This window comes from Armigeres subalbatus, chromosome 1 (genome assembly GCF_024139115.2).
Source record: "Armigeres subalbatus isolate Guangzhou_Male chromosome 1, GZ_Asu_2, whole genome shotgun sequence".
NCBI lineage: Eukaryota > Metazoa > Arthropoda > Insecta > Diptera > Culicidae > Armigeres > Armigeres subalbatus.
The window spans coordinates 229,264,375-229,287,160 of record NC_085139.1 but is presented as its reverse complement, the minus strand read 5'-3'; the positions used below and the strand labels follow the sequence as shown (position 1 = coordinate 229,287,160).

The following is a 22,786-nucleotide window of genomic DNA, read 5'->3' as shown; positions in this document are numbered from 1 at the left end:
TAGGTTCTACCGCTTGGGGGTAGCCCGAGAGAGCGGAAAGCAATTACCCAGGATATTGATCCGCCTTCGATAAGCCTCTCCACTTGGTGCTGTGGCGGTGGCGGCCCTTCAGCTGGGTTGTATATGATGATAGTTTTCACGTCTTGCCTCTGTTTTAAATGGGAAAGCTGGAAGGTAGCTTGGTTAATTCCATGCCAAAGGAATCGATTATTCGAAGTTTCGATAAATCGACTAAGAAAACTTTATAGAAGCATAAAAGTCAGGTTTAGTATTGTTTGTACTTAACTTTAATCTGGTTTGTTGGTAACAATACCAGTGTCATAGCATAAAGACAAGATCTTATTTCAAAGTATTTTATCCTTTGCAGGCTTACCATTAATTCCTCGCTCAGTGGAAAACGAGCAAAAGTCATAGAATGAGAATGAGAATTGAGGAGCAGATATTCGCAACAAAACTCATAATACTGACCATCATCAAAACCGAGCTTGAGCACCGCTAAGGAAGAGTGGGTCTGTACGTTCATCTTTGTCTTGTGGTGCGCAAATCACACTCAAAATAACCTCTATGATTTTTGTCACAAACAAAGTGTCGCTCCGGAAGCTCAATGAGTGCTATTTTACCCGACGATAAACTCGTGTTTTTTTTTTTTTGTTGCCTTGGAAAATTATTTCAAAAGTTGTCATTTTGTTGCAAGGCACAATATTATCTCCATGGGGGTCTTCTAATATGCTAAAAATGTGTAACCTTTGCCCGCTGAATTCACCAACTTTTTATACATACAAACCTTACAGGTTCCAAGACGAATTTATTAGGAAGAAAATCTTGCAGATCCGTCATCTCGTTTGTGAGTTAAATCGTCAGGAAGGAGATCTCAACTCATTTTTATTTGAATAGATAGTTAGATAATTTTAACTTTTGGTCGATTCACTGTTCATTTCTCACTTTTCATTAAATAAATAATCGATACTTACTTCCCGTTTCTCTCTTCTCACTTTTACTTATACTATCGACAGACAAGTGATTTCTGCACAATGATTTCCGTATAACGCTGTACGCGTACAGTAACGAGATGACATACATATTTTCTTTCCAGTTTCCACCGTTGTATTGCGCTTTTTGCACTTTATAAGAGATTTTTTTACGAGATTTTTTTTCTCACAGTCATCTTTTTCTCACACTCAATACACTCAAAGAAGATTGATTTTCCGTGTATAATATTTGTGTGTGAGTGCTCAATCTGAAAACAAATAGACGTCAAATCATGGCGGGAATCGATTTAGTGTACACGCTTACATGTGACTAACGAGTAATGGGTTATAATTGGGTAAATTTCAGTAACAAAAATCGATCAACCCGAAATGAGGAGTGAGTGTGAGAAAAAGAAGCTGGCAAATCACAATCTACACATCTCTCTTCAAATTGGTGAAATCGGCAATATCTATTTGACAGCTTGTCGTGAAACTGATTATACCGCTTTCCAAAACTATATTGTTCATCAACATGTATAGAAATCATAAACTGTTACTATAGTTTTTATGAGTATTACACAATATTTACCCATATTTTTTTTAATAAATTATGAATTCGTGTCAGCAGTTCATTCATCGATATGAAAACGTTATAGTTTACCAATTCTTCGTATATTTTAGCAGAAATATGCGAGTTCTTGCAAATATTCCGCAGGGAAATTATTTCTGCGGACGTTAATCACTCTATTCTATGGCTTGGGGTGATTTCAGTGCAAACGACACTGATCGTTTCATTTGAAGGATAAAGCAAGTATCGTTTAATTGGATCATAGATCCTGTAACAGGTTTATTTGGATACGGAACTCCGGGTTTTTCAAACACTTATTTACTTCACGCTGACTACCGTTTATTTTTGCACTCCACTTTTACCTTCACGAGATCCTCCTCTTCTCTCATCCCTCCCTCTTCTCCAAACACTACAGATCCAATTTTGAATTTGTCCAAAACAACTGTCAAGGGGGGTAGGGTGAGGCGAATGACGAACCAGGTTTGCTAGCGAAATGTGCTTCAAAATTTGGTGGGCCTACGCTACTCGGCACACCCTACAGAATTTTACGATGACACGTGTTCTTCACGTTGTTTTTTCTTTTCAGGTTCTATTATTTTATTTTCTTCCAGGTTTCACTAGAAGGATTATCACGGCGGCTATTTTTGCGATTTGGTCTAAACGATCAATCGAAATAAACAACAAATTCACTTCTATTCAATTTACCACTAGAAATTCACTATTCATAGCACTTAACTTTATGCCCAACCGGCCACATTGACTAGCTTATGCTGAATGGTCGAGCCAGTCGTCCCCGGAAACGATCCTGTCAACTGTCAAATGCCTTGTCAAAAACTCTGCGACGCGTCGCGTCGATCCTCAGCGCAGCGACGCGTTGCTTCGCTCGTCGGCGCTTTGACGCTCCGCTTGTGGATGGTGAAAAGTGTTGCCTGCTTGACAACTGTGTCAACAGTCTCCCCCAGGTGTGATCCGGAACTATCCGGAGTCCCACGTACCTCCTGAATGTCGAGCAGTGCCAACCGCGACACAGGTCTGACTAAATGCTTTTCTCTGATCTTCACAACGGCTTGTCGAGGTCGGCCATCATGGTTAGAGATAGTACGGATGATTCGTCCTCGTTCCCAACCGTTGCGCTTCGTTGGTTCGACGACCATGACCAAGTCTCCGGCCTGCAGCGTTCGAGTTTCATCAAACCATTTCGGCTGACGACGGATCACCGGCAGGTATTCCGTCAGCCAACGTTGCCAAAAAACACCTAATTGGCGTTGTATTAGCTCCCAAGATCTTCCCAGGATTGCACGGCGGGTCAGTTCCCCAGGCTGACCGTAAACTAAAGCCTCACTCCTTTTGCCTCGTTGTCTTTCCCCATTCGAACTCAACAACAAAAAATGATTTGGTGTGAGTGCCTCCTTTTCGTCGGACTCGAGCGGTAAATACGTCAGAGGCCTTGAGTTCACCATACTTTCAGCCTCCACGACCAGTGTCTGAAGCCCCTCGTCATCTAACTTTCCTTCTGAATATGCTTCGCGCATTGCAGTTTTGACTGACTGTACTAGGCGTTCCCAGGCTCCGCCCATATGTGGTGCGCCTGGCGGTATGAAGTTCCACTTCGTATTGGTGCTGGTGAACGTCGCAGATAGTCCCTGGCTTATCTGGTGCTGCAGTACTCGATCGGCCCCCTGGAAATTCGTCCCATTATCGCTAAAGAATTCGGCTGGTGGTCCACGGCGGGCCACAAAGCGACGGACGCACGAAATGCAGGACTCTGTTGATAGTGTGTAGGCAACCTCGAGATGAACTGCGCGTACTGTCAAACATGTGAATAATGCGATCCATCGTTTCACGTTCGATCTCCCAAGCTTCACCATCAACGGACCGAAGTAATCCACTCCTGTGTATGTAAAGGCTCGTTCGTGGTGCGCCAACCGCGCAGGGGGAAGTGGTGCCATTGCAGGGATTGTCGGCCTAGCCCGACGGATTTTACAAGTTGCGCAGTTACGACTTACTTTTTTGACCACCATACGAAGTCTCGAGATGGTGTAAAGCTGGCGGACCTCATTCACCACTGTTTCCGCGTTTCCGTGACGATATTGCTGATGGTACCGGAGCACCAGAAGCTCCGTAACTGGATGTTTCCTTGGAAGGATAACGGGATGCCGAACATTGTAATCGACGTCTTCAATTGCATCGATCCGACCACGTTCGCGTAACAGGCCATTGTCATCCAGGATTGGCATCAATCGATAGATGGCGCTGTGTTTGCCGATGTTCTCCCCCCCAGTTTCATTCGGCCCTTTTTTGGAGAGCGCTGCGATTTCATCTGGGTAAGATTCGCTCTGCACTTGCTTGAAGATAATTACTTCTGCGGCCTTCAGTTCAGCTTGCTGAAGATGTCCGGTGTATTTAGGATCCTTTTTGGACAGATTGTGTAGAAATCGAAGGGTGTATGCTGTTGCTCGTAGCAGGCGATTCCAGGAAGAAAACCTTTCGAAATTTATTGCAGGCTCGAACGCGCAGTGGTGTAAGATCGATGCTCGAATCTCTTCGGTAGTGGCAGCTGGCTCGTTGGAACGAGGCCACTCGTTTTCCGGTAGACGCAGGAAGTCTGGACCCTGAAACCACTTAGTGTTGTCGGTGAAGTACGGTCCGCTGCCCCATTTAGTGGCTTCATCCGCAGGGTTTGATTTCGATGGTACCCATCGCCAATCGCTCGCCGTCGTGTGCTCCAGTATCTCACTCACTCTAAACGACACGAACTGCCTATAGTTTCTTGGGTCGGCCTTGATCCATGCTAGAGCCGTTCTGGAGTCCGTCCAAAACACCATCTTGGAGACCGGAATAGTATGGTTTTCTCTGACGAACTTTGACCAGCGAACTCCCAATACGCAGCCTTGTAATTCAAGCCTCGGGATTGACCACGGCTTCAGTGGAGCGACCTTTGATTTGGCCGCAATCAAACAGCATTGTGGATGTCTACCTTCGACGAACGTTCGTAGATAAATCGCACAGGAATACGCCACTTCACTCGCGTCAACGAATACGTGGAGTTCGGATCCGTGGTAGGTTTGTTGGTTGGCGTGGGGGATGTAACACCTTGGAATTCTAATCTCGCCGATGTACGTAATCATCTCAACCCATCGTTGCCACTTGGCGTATACGTCTGTGCTGATTTGTTCGTCCCATTCAGTACCTTCTCTCCACAAGTCTTGGATGAGGATCTTACCGTGTATGATGAAGGGTGAGAGCAAACCCAACGGATCGAATAACGTCATCACGCACCGTAGCACTTGCCTTTTCGTCGGTCGGGTGGCTGTGCTGATCAACGTTTGCACCTCATCGCTCATCTGGGTAGAAAAGCTGAGCTCGTCGGTTGAAGGACTCCACAGCATTCCGAGAACTCTTTCCGTCTTTGCACCGTCGGCAAGATTCAGTCGTTTGTCTGCTTCGGATCGCACTTCGCCGAGTTGTTCCAGTACTTTGGCGCAGTTCGACCGCCAGTTGTGAAGCTTGAAACCTCATTTTCCGTGTACGTATCGTACGTCACGAGCTACTTTCGCTGCTTCTTCCTCCGTACCAAAACTCGCCAGATAATCATCGACGTAGTGGTCGTCCATGATCGCCCTCGCTGCTTCAGGATACAGCTCACGATGTTGCTCGGCGTTCCTATTTTTGACGAATTGCGCCGATGCCGGAGAGCAAGTGCTTCCGAAGGTAGCGACGTCCATTAGGTAGATTGTTGGCTTCTGAACTGGGTCGCTACGCCATAAGAAGCGCTGTGAGCTTTTGTCTGCCTCTCGTATCTGGATCTGATGAAACATCTCCTGGATATCGGAGCTGACTGCCACCCGGTACAATCGGAAGCGAAACAGAACAGCAGGAAGAGAAGATAATTGGTCTGGGCCTTTTAGCAGAGCACTGTTGAGAGATACGCCGGCAACTTTGGCTGCTGCGTCCCAGATGACGCGGACTTTTCCCGGTTTCTTGGGGTTCACCACTGCTTCGACTGGGAGATACCACATTCTCCTTGGATCCGCTGCTTCCAGTTCCGCTTTCGTCGCCTTGTGTGCGTAACCTTTCCCTTCGTATTCGCTAATTTGTCGGTGGAGATTCTCCTTCAGCCCCGGATCACGGTCCATTCTGCGCTCAAGACACTCCAAGCGACGTACCGCCATCGAGTAGCTGTTCGGGAACTCTACTTGGTCATCTTTCCAGATCAGGCCCGTTTCGAAGCGGTTTCCTACTCGACGGGTGGTAGCCTCCATTATAATTAGCGCTCGTTCTTCTTCCTTCGTTGGAGGGACGTTTACCGGGCCTGCTCCAGCTCCTTCAATTGTGAAGAAGTCTTTCACCGCCTGATGTAGCATTTTGTCGCAGGGGCATACGCAAATGTGGAAGCTGAAGGATCCACGATTGTCTCGGCCGCGTGGGCCATAGACGCACCAGCCAAGCCTGGTCTTCACCGCCACCGGGGATAATCCATCGCCTTCTCGTACCTTCAGTGGTAGTGCCAGACGTAGGTTATCGACGCCGATCAGGATCTTAGGTACCGCATTCTGGTAGCTGGCGATTGGGACTCCTTGCAGGTGTTTGTGCCGTTTCACTGCTTCATCCATCTGGAAAGTTTGCGCAGGGAGTCCGAGGTTGTGCACAGTCCGCGCATTCAAAAGTTTGTGCCGCTTATCCTGGCCGAGCCCGTTGATGTCGACAGTGATCTGTTGCGAGCCCTTTTCCACGCGTGATGTGTTGCCAGTCCACCGCAGGCATAGAGGGAGCGGAGTCCCTTTGACGCCAAGTGAAGCAACCAAGTCGTTCTCTATCAGAGTCAAATCAGAACCCTCGTCGAGAAAGACAAATGTATTCACGGAACCGTTAGTCCCGTGTAGGGTCACTTGGACTATTCGAAACAGCGACGACGAAGTCGGATGGCGATGTGTATGTGTTTCTGCCACCTGTAGCGTGCGCTCCGACATCGGCGGACCTCTTGGTGAATGGAGAAGTGGGTGGTGGCGATATTGACAGCCTTCGATATCGCAGATTGTGCGAATTCGGCACGCGCGCCGCCCGTGGCTGAATAAACAGTTCTGGCACAAACCTAGGGATCGGACTCGTCTCCAACGATCGTCGAGTTGCAACTGTTTGAATGCAGTGCAATCGCGCACCCGGTGCCCGCTCTTATTGCAGTGAGCACACCCCAACTGTTTCGGCTCGGATTCTTTGGATTTTCCCACTACTTCTGTCGCGTGGGAGTTGACGAATCCTTTACTGTTCTTGGATCGCTCGCGCGTGATATTCCGCTTCATCTCTGGTTCGAAAGTCACCACGCTAGTCGCGTCGCGGACCACAGACGCCATGTAATCTCCGAACGTTTTCAAGTCGACGTGCTGGAATCCACGTTTATATCCGGCCCACATCATCCGTTGATCCGCGGGAAGTTTCGCGACGAGTTCTTGCATTAGTGACGGGTTGGAAAGATGCTTCAATATGGTCGCATAGTGTCTGCACCGCCATCCCAAAGTCAATGAGCCCTTCCAGTCTGTCGGACCTTGGGGCTGGAATTTCCCGAACTTTCCGAAGCAGGGCGTTGATTAGCAGCTCCGGGCGACCGAACCGCATACGTAGTGTCTCGATTACTTGCGGCACTGCTGCTGGTAGCACCAATCGACTGCGCACCGTTTCGAGCGCGGGTCCGGACAAACACCGCTGTAGGCGAAGCATATTTTCTCCATCGGAGAATCCACAGGCATCCGTGGTATAGCGGTAATTCGAGATGAAAATTGGCCATTCCGCTGGATCGCCGGTGAATCGGGGAAGCTCCTTAGCCAGGGACTGCCTTGCTGCAAGCTGCTGCTGTGTAGGGCGGACTGGATCTGCTTGGGGAATCGCTTGGTTTGGAAGGAAGCTATTTGTTTGACGAGGGGGAATAGACAGTTCAACCGCTCGCGGGGGGAGGTTTCGCGTTTGCGCACCGGTTGAGTTCTGCTTGGGCTGACTTTCTGGTAAGGACATGTCACCCGACCGCGCGAGGGGAGCTCGCAGCTGTTCACGAGTGTTTGTGGGTGGTGAACAAATTTCTCCCGGGTGCGCGAGTGCTGCTCACGGTAGTTTGCAGGTTGTGTACCAGTTTCACCCGGGCGCGCGATGAATCGCGGCTGCTCTCGGGGAATGAATTTATTGGTCGTGGGGCAATGGTTTGGGTTGAGTTTATTTGACATTTCGTTAGAGCTCAAGGCTTGACGCTTACCTGTGGTTTCCAAGTCTCGACTTACCGATGGCCAGCCGGATTGGCTTACCGTTCCTTTCAGTGGCCAGAGGTCCTTCGGCAGGTGAGGCCCTACAACTCCAGCTTTAGGCTGGCGATCGGGCTGCAGTTGGTCGTGGTTTGTAGCTGCTTGCACCCGGCTACCAGATTTCGGAATCGCACCGCGCGGCGGGTTCGCCACTGGCTGCTGCTTTTCCTGCTCCTCTTCCGGTCGTATGACTGCTTCGTTGTCCCTTGTACCGGTCTGGAATCCCTCCAGAAGTTTCCGGCACAATTCCAGCTGAGATTGTAGGTCCATCAGCTGCTCAGGTGTTGGGTTGGCGCGTTGTTCACACAGCTCAACCTGGTTCCTGAGATTTTTTAGTGTAGTTTGGGGATCCTTTTTTGCCTGAAGGTACATCACGGTTTTCGGTTCCAGTGTAGACAGTGGAATCGATACCATGACTGGTTCGGTACCAGCGACAGTTCTTGGTTCCGCTCGCAGAGTATTCGGTTCCAGGGCGCTCAGTGGAATCGATACCATAACTGGTTCAGCAACTGGAATCGGTGGATTACACGGAGCTAGTGGCCCTCCGAGAGGGGGGGTTCGAATATGCGCCGCCGGAGGGGTTTGGAGACGGTTGCTGTCCACTTGGTTGATCAGACCCCCATGGTGGCATTCGATTTCTTCCCCGCCAACAGCATCGTCGATCAGCTTCTGCTGCTCATCCAGATGGCGGCGTTGCATCTCCAGCTCTAATCGAGCTCGTTCAATTTGCTGTCGTTCAACCAGCTGGCCCAGGCAGACGGAGAAGGCTGATGTTGAGCTAGAACGACTGTTTCCACTACGCACCGAAATGACGTCTTCGGGAGCCTGAATTGAACAGTCACCGCAGAGGAATGAACGGCCGGCGACGCTCTCGTTCACCTGCGCACACGAGAAGTGCTTCCATACGTCGCACCGATCGCACTGCACCATGTCCTCCTCATTATCCGGTCGCTGACAGGCCGTGCAACTGGATTCCTCATCGATTCGTCTTACCTTGTTGCTCCGGTAATCCATAACCACAAATTTTGAAGTTTTGTCAAGGGGGGTAGGGTGAGGCGAATGACGAACCAGGTTTGCTAGCGAAATGTGCTTCAAAATTTGGTGGGCCTACACTACTCGGCACACCCTACAGAGTTTTACGATGACACGTGTTCTTCACGTTGTTTTTTCTTTTCAGGTTCTATTATTTTATTTTCTTCCAGGTTCCACTAGAAGGATTATCACGGCGGCTGTTTTCGCGATTTGATCTAAACGATCAATATAAACGAAATAAACAACAAATTCACTTCTATTCAATTTACCACTAGAAATTCACTATTTATAGCACTTAACTTTATGCCCAACCGGCCACATTGACTAGCTTGTGCTGAATGGTCGAGCCAGTCGTCCCCGGAAACGATCCTGTCAACTGTCAAATGCCCTGTCAAAAACTCTGCGACGCGTCGCGTCGATCCTCAGCGCAGCGACGCGTTGCTTCGCTCGTCGGCGCTTTGACGCTCCGCTTGTGGTCGGTGAAAAGTGTTGCCTGCTTGACAACTGTGTCAACAACAACGGTACAAAACATTCTTCCCATCTAAAAAGTAGATGCTGACTAATGACAAATCAAAGATCCCGCATCCTTCCCAATCCCCAGACCTCATTCCAATTAAAACCCATGGGATACTTGCACAAAATGTTCGAAATCACACATTACAGAACTCAAACCATTGAATATCATGCAAAACGGACGGTATAGACCTTCACGGAAACAACCCATAAATTGGGAAAATCAATAGGAAGACATCTTAAGAGCATCATTGTAGCAAATAATGGGCTTACGAATAATTATTTTGCCAATGTTGTGAAAAACATCATCCGGAATTGCAGGAGAACGAATTTTACTCAGTCAGTTTGCAAATGTTTGTATTTATTTCCTATGTCAAACGACGTATTTGACATTTCAGAACAACAAATTATGTTCTGTTTCGTACAATACAACGGTCGAAGGGCAGGGTACGGAAATCATCGTGCTATCGTGATAACAGCGTGATTCTGGGTGACAGACATATGATTTTATGCTGTAAAGTGATATTGATATCATATATGTGGCACAAGTATTACTAACTTATGGATCCTGTACACCTCCTGTGGTGCATGGGGCCGACTTGAAAGATCTCCATCCTGAGCGTTGCCCGGATATCGCTTTAACCTGTTGCCAGGTTAGATTTCGGTCGACTTCTTTCATTTCTTTATTGAGGATTCGCCGCCATGAGCCTCTGGGTCTGAATCTGCTGCGATGTCCCGCTGGGTTCCAGTCTAATGCTTCATTACCAATTTCGTTTTCGCCCCTACGTAGAGTGTGGCCGACCCAGTCCCACTTCCGATCCCGAATTTCTGTTGCTATCGGCCTCGGCCTCGGCCTGGTGACAACGACGATGGAGCTCGTTGTTTGAGATCCAGTTGTGAGGCCACCAGGCCCGAATTTTATACCGCAAGCATCTGTTGATGAACACCTGCAGCCGTTGAGTGTTCTCCACTGATACACACCATGTTTCGCTAGCGTACAACGGCACAGATTTCACGTTAGAGTTGAAAATTCGTATTTTGGTGAGTGAACGCCTGTTTTTTTAGATATTTCTTAAACTCGCAAAGGCAGCCCTTGCTTTCTTGATCCGTGCGCCTATGTTGATCTTAGGAACGCTGTCTGACGCCATTTGGCTACCAAGATACTGGAAGCTTTCAACATTCTCCACTGGTTGCCCGTCTACTGTGAAACTGGAAGGAGTCACCGTGTTTACATCCGACGATTTGGTTTTGTTGACGTTGATGACTAAACCTGCTGAAAAGGAGCGCTCGGCAAGGTCGTTAAGCTTACTCTGCATTTCAGAGCGCCATTGCGCGAGGAGTACAACGTCATCAGCCAATTCGAAGTCGTTTAGGTGCTCCATGGTTATAGGTTGCCATAACAGCCCGCGGTTTGGTTCACGGTCAATGGCATCTACCAGAATCTCATCGATTACGATGAGGAACAGTAACGGTGATAGAATACATCCTTGCCTCACACCAGCTACGACCCGGATAAGATTGGACAGGACCCCATTGTGTTACACGAAAAGGCCTCGTACTGTGCTTCGATGAGGCCAATGATTTTCTAAGGAAACCCTTGCGTCTCAGGGCGCCCCACATATTCTCGTGATTGAGACGGTCGAAAGCTTTTTCGTAGTCAATGAATACCAAGTAAAGGGACTCTTGGAATTCGTTGACCTGCTCCAGAATGATGCGGAGCGTGACAATATGGTCCACACAGGATCTTCCGGCACGGAATTCGGCCTGCTGCCGCCGGAGAGTCGCATCGATCTTCTCCTGAATCCGGGCTAGGATAATTTTGCATAGAACTTTGAGAACGGTACACAGCAACATAATGCCTCGCCAGTTATCGCATACAGTCAGGTCACCCTTTTTGGGCACCTTCACTAAGATACCTTGCATCCAGTCGACCGGGAAAGTTGCGCTGTCCCAGATATTACGAAATAAACGATGCAGTAGTTGAGCGGATGTCATGGGGTCAGCTTTGAGCATCTCGGCTGATATGCGATCGACCCCTGGGGCTTTATTCGATTTCATGCTTTGGATGGCTGTTTGAATCTCTAGCAGTGATGGAGCTTCGGTATTGACGCATGTTATATGTCAGATCCTAGGCAGATCATGCCGAGGATGTGATGGCCTGGCTGGCACTTGAAAAAATTGTTCGAAGTGCTCGAACCAGCGTTTCAGCTGGTCAGTTGGGTCGGTCAATAACTGATCATTCGCGTCTTTCACAGGCATCGTTGCATTCATCTTCGCCCCGCTTAAGCGTCGTGAGACATCGTAGAGGAGGCGAATGTCCCCGGTTGCGGCGGATCTCTCTTCTTCGTCGGCCAGAGAGTCTGCCCACGCGCTTTTCCCGTCGACATGAGCGTTTTACTTCCTTCTCAAGAGCCGTGTATCGTTGACGGGCTAAGACTTTGGCTCCTCTGGTTTTTGATCACTCTATCGCGGTTTTGGCTTCTCTTCGCTCCTCTATTTTCCTCCATGTCTTATTGGTGATCCATTGTTTTCTCTTTGTACGCAGTTTGTCCAGATTGTTCTCGCTGGTGGCGATGAAGGCATTCTTGATGGCGGTCCATTGGTCTTCTATGCTGCCACCTTCCGGAATATCTGCAGCACGCGTCTCCAGTTCTTCAACGAAGGACCGTTTCACCGTGGCATCTTCCGTACATCAAGAAGGCTCCGTTTCCATTTTCGGCTGATGCAGATGTGGTCGATTTAATTTTCTGTAAAGCCATCACAGGAGAGAAACGTGACCTTGTGAACCGGTCGATGAGGGAAGAGCGATTTCTTGATCACCATGGCGTTATTACCACAGAATTCTGCGAACAGCTATCCGTTTTCGCTCATTTCTCCGAGACCATGGCGTCCCATAATGCGCTCATGGTTCGAGTTGTCGGATCCAATCTTCGCATTGAAGTCGCCCAAACAGATCTTGATAACATCCTTCGGGATTCTATCTACGACGGCATTGAGTTGACTGTAGAAGCTCTCTTTGTCTTGCAGATCGGCAGCATCGGTTGGCGCATAACATTGGATTATAGTAAGGTTTCGGACCCGTGTTCTAAATTTGGCAACGATTATCCTTTCACTTATAGGTTCCCACTTCATAAGCGCAGAGTGTGCCTGAGCGCTTAGTAGGAAGCCAACTCCGCGATGTCGCGGACCGTGTTCACCTCGTAAACCAGAGTATAGCAGAACTTGTCCCGACGGCGTTCGGTGTTCTCCAAAGTTTGGCTAACGGACTTCACTCAGTCCCAGGATGTCAAGCTTCATGCTGCGTACCTCATTGGCAAGTTGTGCCAATTTACCCTGCTAGGGCTAGGGTTAAAACGTTCCATGTTCCTATTCGTGTCCGTTGTTTCGCACTAAGAGTCGAGCGCTTTGAGCGGCACACGGTCACTTTGACACTTGGGGGCACATGCAGTTTTTTATAGAAGTTCAACACTGTCGAACCCCACCACATCCTATGCAGACCCCACAGGACGCACCCTTTCACTCTAGCTGATGTCAGAAGGACAACAGGCTACACTACCAGCTAAGTACGCAACCCTTAGCTGGCGATCAATTGTCATCGGAAGACCCGTGGAAGCGTGAGTATTGGAACTTGTGAGGACCAGAGCTATGTTGGGCGCCCCATCCCGGATGTCAACTTCTCACTTTTGACAGTGCGAAAAGAGAGTAATGAGGAATATGCAACAAATAAGAAATGAAATGAGTAGTGAGACATCTATATTCTTTCTTTTCATTATAAAAAGTAAGAAGTGATCAATAAGAAGTGAAACGTATCACTGTAAAAGAAAAATGTGTAAAAGTAAAGTAAAACATCTCACTTCCCACTCCTCATTTTCATTTGTCAATTTTCACTTATCATTTAACTTGTTTCTGTGACAAATGTGAAGTGAGAAATAAGAGATGAAATAAGAGAAAATATAAGTATAAAGTGAACAACGGCTTGATAAGATAGGATTGATTAGTGAGAAACAAAAGGTAAAAAGTTAAAAGAGAGGAACGAAAACTGATTTGACCTAATAAGTAGAATGACATTTTCGGCCAAATAACGACTACAAAGCAAGACCACTTGGGAAAAAATCCGTTGCTGTATTCATGACTAAAAAGTCATGAAAACATAAAACTGGTTGCTTCATGATATTAGGAACACAATTCCTGAAATCATGACCTAAACATGTTAAATGAAAGTCATGTCATGCACAAGCGTTATCAAAAAACATTTCGCCTTTTCATGATTCTGAGTAAGGAAATCATGACGAAAGTTTACGCTGTAACGCGGAAACATGACTCAGAGTCATGAAATCATATGACCTAATTGTCCGAAATCATGACTCCAAATAAACGAATTTGATTGAGTTTTTCTCATGGTGACTCGGCAACTTCACGAATTAGCTACATGGGTCTCCCTCAGGGCTTATGTTAAAGCCCCCTTCTTTCCAATGTTTACGTCAGAGACATTGATGAATGTCTCATGCCAAATTGCTCGTTAAGACAGCTTGCAGATGATTGTGTTGTTTCCTTTTCGGGGCCAACAGCGGTTGCTCTGCAAGGACCATTACAAGATACTTTGGACAATTTGTCTACTTGGGCTTTAAAGCTGGGTATCGAATTCTCTCCGGAGAAAACTGAGTTGGTTGTCTTTTCAAAAAGCATAAGCCGGCAAAGTTCCGCTTCAACTCATGGGTAAGACAATCACTCACAGCATGTCTTCTAAATACCTCGGGGCCTGGTTCGATTCCAAATGCACCTTCAGGAAGCACATTGTGTATCTGGCACAAAAATGCCAAAAGAGAATTAACTTCATGCGTACAATAACCGGTACATGGTGGGGAGCCCACCCGGAAGATTTACTTAGGTTGTATCGAACAACCAAACTTTCGGTCTTGGAGTATGGTAGTTTTGTTTTCAGTCGGCGGCTAAAACGCACATGCTAAAAATTGAACGGATTCGTTATCGCTGCCTCTGCTTCGCGTTAGGTTGTATTAACTCAACTCATACGATGAGTCTAGAAGAACTGACGGTAGTACTTCCTTTTGCCGATCGTTTCGCGGAATTATCGCTCCACTTCCTCATTTGTTGTGAGGTGCTAAACCCAGTGGTCATTGAGAACTTCGAGATGCTACTTGAACGTTACCCTCAAACTCGTACTACCGGTACATGACGTTGAAGGTAGCCCCCTTTTCGGTTAACACCAAACGTGATAACTTCTTAGATTCCCACAGTTAGATTCCCGCTGTAGTTTTTGATACAACCAAGAAACAAGAGATTCATGAAATATCCGGTTCCCATCGTTCGATGGTGATACCAAGATTATTTGCAAGTACGGGCATGTCAGAGCAAACAGAAGGTTTTTCACAGACGGATCGTAATAAAGTTTAAAAAAAAAAAAAAAAAAAAAAACAGACGGATCAAAATTCGAGAATTCCACTGGTTTCGGTGTGTATAACAATTTTCGAAGCGTCTGCTTCAAAATGCAGAATCCATGTTCGGTATACATTGCTGCACTAGAAGCTATAAACAATGCACTGGAGTATATTGCAACACTTCCTGCCGAGCACTTCTTCATCTTAGCCAACAGTCTAAGTTCTCTCGAGGCTGTTCGATCGATGCAGACAATTAAGCACTAGGCGTATCTCTTAAGAGGGATACGAAAAGCATTGAGTGCTTTATCGAAACGCTCCTACACCAGTACTATGGCATGGGTCCCTTCTTATTGCTAAATTCCGGGCAATGAGAAAGCGGACTCCCTGTCTAAGGTGGGCGCTATGGAAGGCTAGCAACAAATCGCTTTTGATGATTTTTTTGTTGCAATAACTTGTCAGGAAACCTTGAGCAGTTATCAGCGAAAATGGAAAAATAGAGATATGGATAGATGGGTGCACACCATTCCCCCTCAGGTATCGAAGAACCATCATTCAAAGGGTTAAACGTGGGGCGTGATTTCATTCAAACCATGTGTGGACTAATGTAATGTCTAATCACTACTTGCTTAATGCACATACGTTTCGAATTGGGCTTCCGGAAACCAATTTCTGTGCGGAAACTATCAGGATATCGAGCACTTCGTGTGGGGGAACGTCGAGCATCGTGACGCCAGGTCTGAGCTGACTGAATCTGTCCGGGTCCGAGGAAACCAAATAAAACCCGTCAGGGAAGTGTTGGCAGGCCTTGATTTAGAGTATATGAACCTTATCTATCTGTTTTTGAAAAAGATTGATGTGAGAATTTGAATCTTTGTGAGTCCCCTGTATGTAGCATTTCCCTTAAAGTGTCCTCTTCTTTTCGTTGTCTCTTTTTCTTTATTTTTGTTTCTCTTCCATTACAGATCAATGCAAAAACCACCATCAAACCAAGTCAACAACATCGCAATCAATAATTTAAAACCCTAAGCCCCTCCTATTTCTATTGTGTATTTGTGATCCCTAACCTGGAGTCTGTCGCGTGTACGTCGGCTACCCAAACTAACTTTAGTTATGAGAATCACAAGAATTGTAAAATAAATTGTACAAAAAAACATATTTCCGGCTCCGTAGCGCCAAATGGCAAATGAGCCGCAAGATTTAAAAAATAAACGAATTTGGAAATTTTTAGCGTAACGCGAATCTATCAGATTTTTTTCATTTTTATCTTGTCGTCTCTTCCAGATGTTTTCGGTGGTATTTTTGCTACAAACTTTAAAAATATTTTGTTTTTGTAATACTAATGTCAGTTTTTTTGCGAGTGAGAGACGAGCTCGGTGGTCTAGTGGCTACCGCTTCTGCCATATAAGCAGGAGGTCGTGGGTTCAATTCCAGGTTCGTCCCCAAGTAGCACACGCAAAATATTCCAAAAAGCACATTGTTTCTATTTAGTTTCATTAAAGGCATTGGAAAAACATCAAAGCACGAAAAAGTTGCATCAAGATGTCAAAAACGTTCGAGTTGTGATCAATGTTTCATTAACATTGCAATGCAGTACGCGTTTGACATTTGGAAACAAACAACCAAAGAATACTGCACTTGATGTTGCAAACACGAAACAAAATCAACTAGCTGCATATTTTTACCATAACATCAATGCGTCTTCCAATTAATTAAGTTTAAATTAAGTTGCAGATAAGTTGAGTGTGTCTTCATGTTTAACTTACCATCGTTCAACGTTTTGACAACTTACAATTTCTTCCGGTGATGGTGCAATCAAGTAACAGAAAACCCGAGTACAAAACTTCATAACCGTATGGTTTTTATGGTGAGTCAATATGCAGTCTCTTCGAAGTGTTGAATGGTGCTGTGGTAGAGTGAAGGACAATCAATCACAAGATCCAAAAATCGAATCCAGTTTTATATTTTTATTTTATTTTTTTCCGCTGTAGTATTTTGCAACATTATTGCAGTTTGACTGCAATCGAAGGATGTTTCCGTTGGCTCCACCTCTTGCGCTTTTTAGATTGCAAGAGAGTTATATTTGATGGCACATACGCAAATATTGTTTCTTTCCGAATAGTTGCAACACAGTGAAATGTTCAGTAGTGAAACAAGTTGTGCTGCTTGGTTCCCTTTCCTTCTTTGTATTGCTAACTTAGTTCTCTCTGTGTTTCAAGTTCTACCAAAACGATTCATACTGTTATAACTGTCGTGATCCGCCTGAAGAACCTGAAATGAATTTGACATATTATATTGTACGTGGATTTCCCTATTGGACCCGACCGTTCGAAATAGTCGCTCCTTGAACGGTCGTTGAAATCGCCGTTTTCACCTTCACACCCGTCTTCATAGTAAAATCTGTCAAAACTGACAAGTCTGCCACGTGTTTTTTGCTGTTTCCCTCGGACTTCTCTTTCTTTTTCCGATGTTTTGACATCTGTTTTGATAGTCAAAGAGCAAAAAAACAAGGTAATCTACCAAACATTTATTGAGTTTGGCAAACCTTGCTGGAAAAGGGAACGTTTGAAATAGACAGGTGAACCGACCTTCGAATCCATTGGTCAAGTACATCCACAATATCTCAACACGAATGGAAATGCTGATTTTCGTTTTGCTATCATGAGTTGAGTTTTTAATGCTCAAGAACAACAATCAAGCAACAAAATCAGAAAGGTATCTCAAGAAGGTATCATTGTTCACGTTGAGTTTTTCAGACTCATGAAAATCAGTCAAGGAACAAATTCAGAAAAAAATTAATTATCCATTCTGTTCAAAAGGAACAAAAATTGCCAACCGATCACTGCAAACGACGAAATTTATTGAGCGAGGTTTTGTATTATCGCTAGGTATTGCACTAACATTTCGTTGCATTTCGTTGCAACGGATGAAAATAGACAAATGGCAAAACGACGATAGTGAATCATTCGAAGTTTTTTTTTTCGTCCAATGTGTATTACACCTTAATCAAACTTCACATGTTAGAAATTATTCGCATCACTTCACCCGAAATTGATTCCGTTCATTGCAACCGGACTAATTTCACTTTTTTCGCCATATCCGCTTTCACTATTACCGTGGAAACCGTACATTGCAACCGGATTTCGATTAATATAAAAGCACTCCGTCCATGACAACCGGATGCTTACAATTCATTATTTGGACTTCGGTCATTTCTTCCGAAGCCTATTCCCTCAATTTCATCCAGAAAATTTCCCTTTCAATTTTCTATGGGATTCAGTCATTCAAGAAAACTCCGTTCATAGCAACCGGAGCTTTGCATTACATCCATCAATATCTGCCATCCTACAAAATATTATTGGATACCGTTCATATCTCCCGGAATCCATTTTGTTAAAAAGCTATCCGTCCATCGCAACCGGAGCTTCATTTTCTACATTAGGCTTTGTTCATCACACCCAAAGCCTGATTCCGTACATTGCAACCGGATTCTTTTCATTATATATTTTTTATACCTTCCTTGGGAGCACTGCGCCATTTGTCGTGATCCGCCGGCCATTTTCGAGGCCCGATCCGGTGGTTCACCTGACTGGGTGACGTCCGTCGCTAACCACATTCTACACCAAACTGATGTCTCATTTCAAATGGGCTTTGCTCAAAGCCCCTTCCGAATCTTTCTTTCTCTTTCTATCTCCATCACGAACTTCTATCGTTGTTCTCGAGCTATTGTTCGCTCCGTTGTTCGTTACCGCCAAAAATCAGATCGGTAGGTTTTACTAACCCATGTCAAAATTTGGATTCGACCATTTTACCGAATGTAAATAATAATGGATTGGCGTAGGACCACAACTTGACTAATTTAATCTGTTTCATATACTTTCCTCTGATCCCTACAATAACCTCCCACGCTAACAATTCCATAACCTCCCGTGATACCTATGAGAGGTCATAGAGTTCTCTGCATCTTTCTTAAGTAGTTGTCCAACTAACCATCCTTCCCCTTCCTTAGCATTCGCAAGGACGTGGCCAGGACAGATCTGGACTATTGGAGAGTGCATTGCTTCCATCTAAGAGATAATGCCGCACGCGATTTTTTTTATATTTTTTACCCGACTAAGGCCGGAGTGGCCTGTGCAATACATAAAAGTCCTCTCCATTCAGCTCGGTCCATGGCTGCACTTCGCCAACCACGCAGTCTGCGGAGGGTCTGCAAATCGTCCTCCTTGATCGATCCACCTTGCCCGCTGTGCACCTCGCCTTCTTGTTTCCGTCGGATCGTTGTCGAGAACCATTCTCACCAGATTATTGTCCGACATTCTGGCTACGTGTCCGGCCCACCGCAGTTTTCCGATTTTTGCGGTGTGAACGATGGATGGTTCTCCCAACTGATGCAACTCGTGGTTCATTCGCCTTCTCCACGTACCGTCCGCCATTTCCACCCCACCATAGATAATACGCAGCACTTTCCTTTCGCAAACTCCCAGTGCGCGTTGGTTCTCCAAGAGCATCGTCCAGGTCTGGTGTCCGTAGCGAACTACCGGTCTAATAAGCGTTTTGGAGATAGTCAGTTTGGTACGGCAACGAAATCTATTCGATCGGAGCGTTTTACGGAGTCCAAAGTATGTCGATTTTCTGCCATGATGCGTCTCCGAATTTCTCTGCTGGTATCGATATCGGCGGTCACCAGTCAGCCCAGGTACACGAATTTTTCAACCACCTCGATTTCGTCACCGATACATGGTGGGTGGCTTACATTGTCCTCTCTTGAGCCTCTTCCTATCATGTACTTCGTCTTCGACGTATTGATGACTAGTCCAATCCGTTTAGCTTCGCTTCGATGTAGGCTTCCTCCATCCTCTCAAAGTTGCGTGCCATAATATCAATGTCGTCGGCGAAACCAAATAACTGAACGGACTTCGTGAAAATCGTACCACTCGTGTCAATCTCTGCCCTTCGTATTATTCCCTCCAAAGCGATGTTGAATAGCAGACACGACAGACCATCACCTTGCAGTAACCCTCTGCGCATTTTGAAGGGACTCGAGAATGCTCCTGAAACTCGAACTACGCACATCACCCGATCCATCGTCACCGTATCAGTTTATCCGGAAATCCGTTTTCATGCATAAGCTGCCATAGCTGGTCCCGATCGATTGTATCATATGCGGCTTTGAAGTCGATGAATAGATGATGGGACATAGCAGCTACAATAGAACACACCATTGATCTTGGCAGAGAAGAATGCAGCATGGGCGAGATTGCTGCAACACCGCACGAGGGTGAACGAGGCACGATATAAACAGGCGCGGAACAGACAAAACTCGATTTTCCGGAGGAAAAAGCGCCAGCAGGATGATCGAGACCGTGAAGAGACGGAGCAACTGTACCGCGTCAATAACGCACGAAAGTTTTATGAGAAGTCAAACCGTTCACGTAAGAGCCACGTGCCACAGCCTGATACGTGTAAGGCCATAAACGGTAACCTTCTTCCGAACGAGCGTGAGGTGATCCAAAGGTGGCGACAGCAGTACGAAGAGCATCTGTATGGTGATGTGGCAGTCGAATATGGCGGTATGGTGATGGACCTGGGGGAACGCACGCAGGACATAATTCTACCGGCTTCGGATCTCCAAGAAATCCAGGAGGATATTGGCCAGCTGAAGAACAACAAAGCCCCTGGGATTGACCAACTACCAGGAGAGCTATTTAAACACGGTGGTGGCTAGAGCGCTGCACTGGGTCATTACCAAGATTTGGGAGGAGGAAGTTTTGCCGCAGGAGTGCATGGAAAGTGTCGTTTCCCCCCCATACAAAAGCAGCGATAAGCTGGATTGTAGAAACTACCGCGCAATCACATTGCTGAACGCCGCCTACAAGGTACTCTCCCAAATTTTATGCCGTCGACTAGCACCAATTGCAAGAGAGTTCGTGGGGCAGTACCAGGCGGGTTTTATGGGCGAACGCTCCACCACGGACCAGGTGTTTGCCATTCGCCAAGTACTGCAGAAATGCCGCGAATACAACGTGCCCACACATCATCTATTCATCGACTTCAAAGCCGCATATGATACAATCGATCGGGACCAGCTATGGCAGCTAATGCACGAACACGGTTTTCCGGATAAACTGACACGGTTGATCAAAGCGACGATGGATCGGGTGATGTGCGTAGTTCGAGTTTCAGGGGCATTCTCGAGTCCCTTCGAAACCCGCAGAGGGTTACGGCAAGGTGATGATCTTTCGTGTCTGCTATTCAACATCGCTTTGGAAGGGGTAATACGAAGAGCAAGGATTAATACGAGTGGTAAAATTTTCAATAAGTCCGTCCAGCTATTTGGCTTCGCCGACGACATAGATATTATGGCACGTAACTTTGAGAAGATGGAGGAAGCCTACATCAGCCTGAAGATGGAAGCCAAGCGGATCGGACTAGTCATCAACACGTCGAAAACAAAGTACATGATAGGAAGACAGGCTACAGAAAGATAGGCTACACGTCGCCAACCACGCGGAGGGTCCGCAAGTCATCTTCCACCTGATCGATTCACCTTGCCCGCTGCGCACCTCGCCTTCTTGTACCCGTCGGATCGTTGTCGAGAACCATTTTCACCGGGTTTTTGTCCGACATTCTGGCTACGTGCCCGGCCCACCGCAGTCTTCCGGTTTTCGCGGTGTGAACGATGGATGGTTCTCCCAACAGCTGATGCAACTCGTGGTTCATTCGCCTCCTCCACGTACCGTCCGCCATCTGCACCCCACCATAGATGGTACGCAGCACTTTCCTTTCGAAAACTCCGAGTGCGCGTTGGTCCTCCACGAGCATCGTCCAGGTCTCATGTCCGTAGAGGACTACCGGTCTAATGAGCGTTTTGTAGATTGTCAGTTTGGTACGGCGGCGAACTCTATTCGATCGGAGCGTCTTGTGGAGTCCAAAGTATGTACGATTTCCAGCCACTATACGTCTCCGAATTTCTCTGCTGGTATCATTTTCGGCAGTCACCAGTGAGCCCAAGTACACAAATTCTTCTACCACCTAGATTTCGTCACCACCGATGCAAACTCGCGGTGGGTGGCTCACATTGTCTTCTCTTGAACCTCTTCCTATCATGTACTTCGTCTTTGACGTGTTGATGACTAGTCCAATCCGTTTAGCTTCGCTTTTCAGTCTGATGTAGGCTTCCTCCATCCTCTCAAAGCTACGTGCCATGATATCAATGTCGTCGGCGAAACCAAATAACTGGACGGACTTCGTGAAAATCGTACCACTCGTGTCAATCCCTGCCCTTCGTATTACTCCTTCCAAAGCGATGTTGAACAGCAGACACGAAAGACCATCACCTTGCCGTAACCCTCTACGCGTTTCGAAGGGACTCGAGAATGCCCCTGGAACCCGAACTACGCACATCACCCGATCCACCGTCGCCTTGATCAACCGTATCAGTTTATCCGGAAATCCGTTTTCGTGCAAAAATGTTATATGCAGTTTTTCAAACAAACGGTTCATTTGGAATTCCGAACGAATTGGTACAACTTAGAAAAAAATCAGTTTTTCAAAGGATTACTAAAATCAGTTACATTTCAGCATGTTTTGTGTTTTGGACAATTTCATGGTATTAAAGGAATTACAAAAAAAAACCTCAAGGTTTACATGACAAGGGCTTACCTGTAACTCCGAGTAATTATGCTCCAAGCTTTCATCCGATTTTGGTGCATTGGACATTTAACATTCGGTAGAGCTCCTGCGAAAGAAGAAAATATTTTTAAAAATGTTATTCTTTCAGATTTTTCAGAACTAAATAGAACACTGGCAGTGAAATGTAAAGGTTTGGAATTTATATTCGTACGGATAATTGGGATTTCGAAAGTACGGATTGTAGTACATCTATAGGCTGAAAAAACAACAGCAATGAAGCATGGAATCACCCAATCGGATGTCTTGCACGTCTATCGACGAAGAGGAAATACTAAACTTGAAGAAAATGATGATATGTAGTAGCAATAGCAGCACCACCACCTCACCGGATAT

At 46.2% G+C, this 22,786-nt stretch overlaps 1 protein-coding gene across 1 annotated transcript in view; it reads right to left on the bottom strand.

Moving 5' to 3' along the window:
• Positions 1–22,478, bottom strand: part of LOC134211603 (carbonic anhydrase-related protein 10) — a 227,017-nt gene extending 204,539 nt beyond the window's left edge. The window contains exon 1 of the mRNA XM_062688638.1: positions 22,424–22,478. The gene's annotated coding sequence lies outside the window, so the exon portion shown is untranslated. The remainder of the gene's footprint in view (positions 1–22,423) is intronic.
• Between the last annotated feature and the right edge of the window lie 308 nt (positions 22,479–22,786).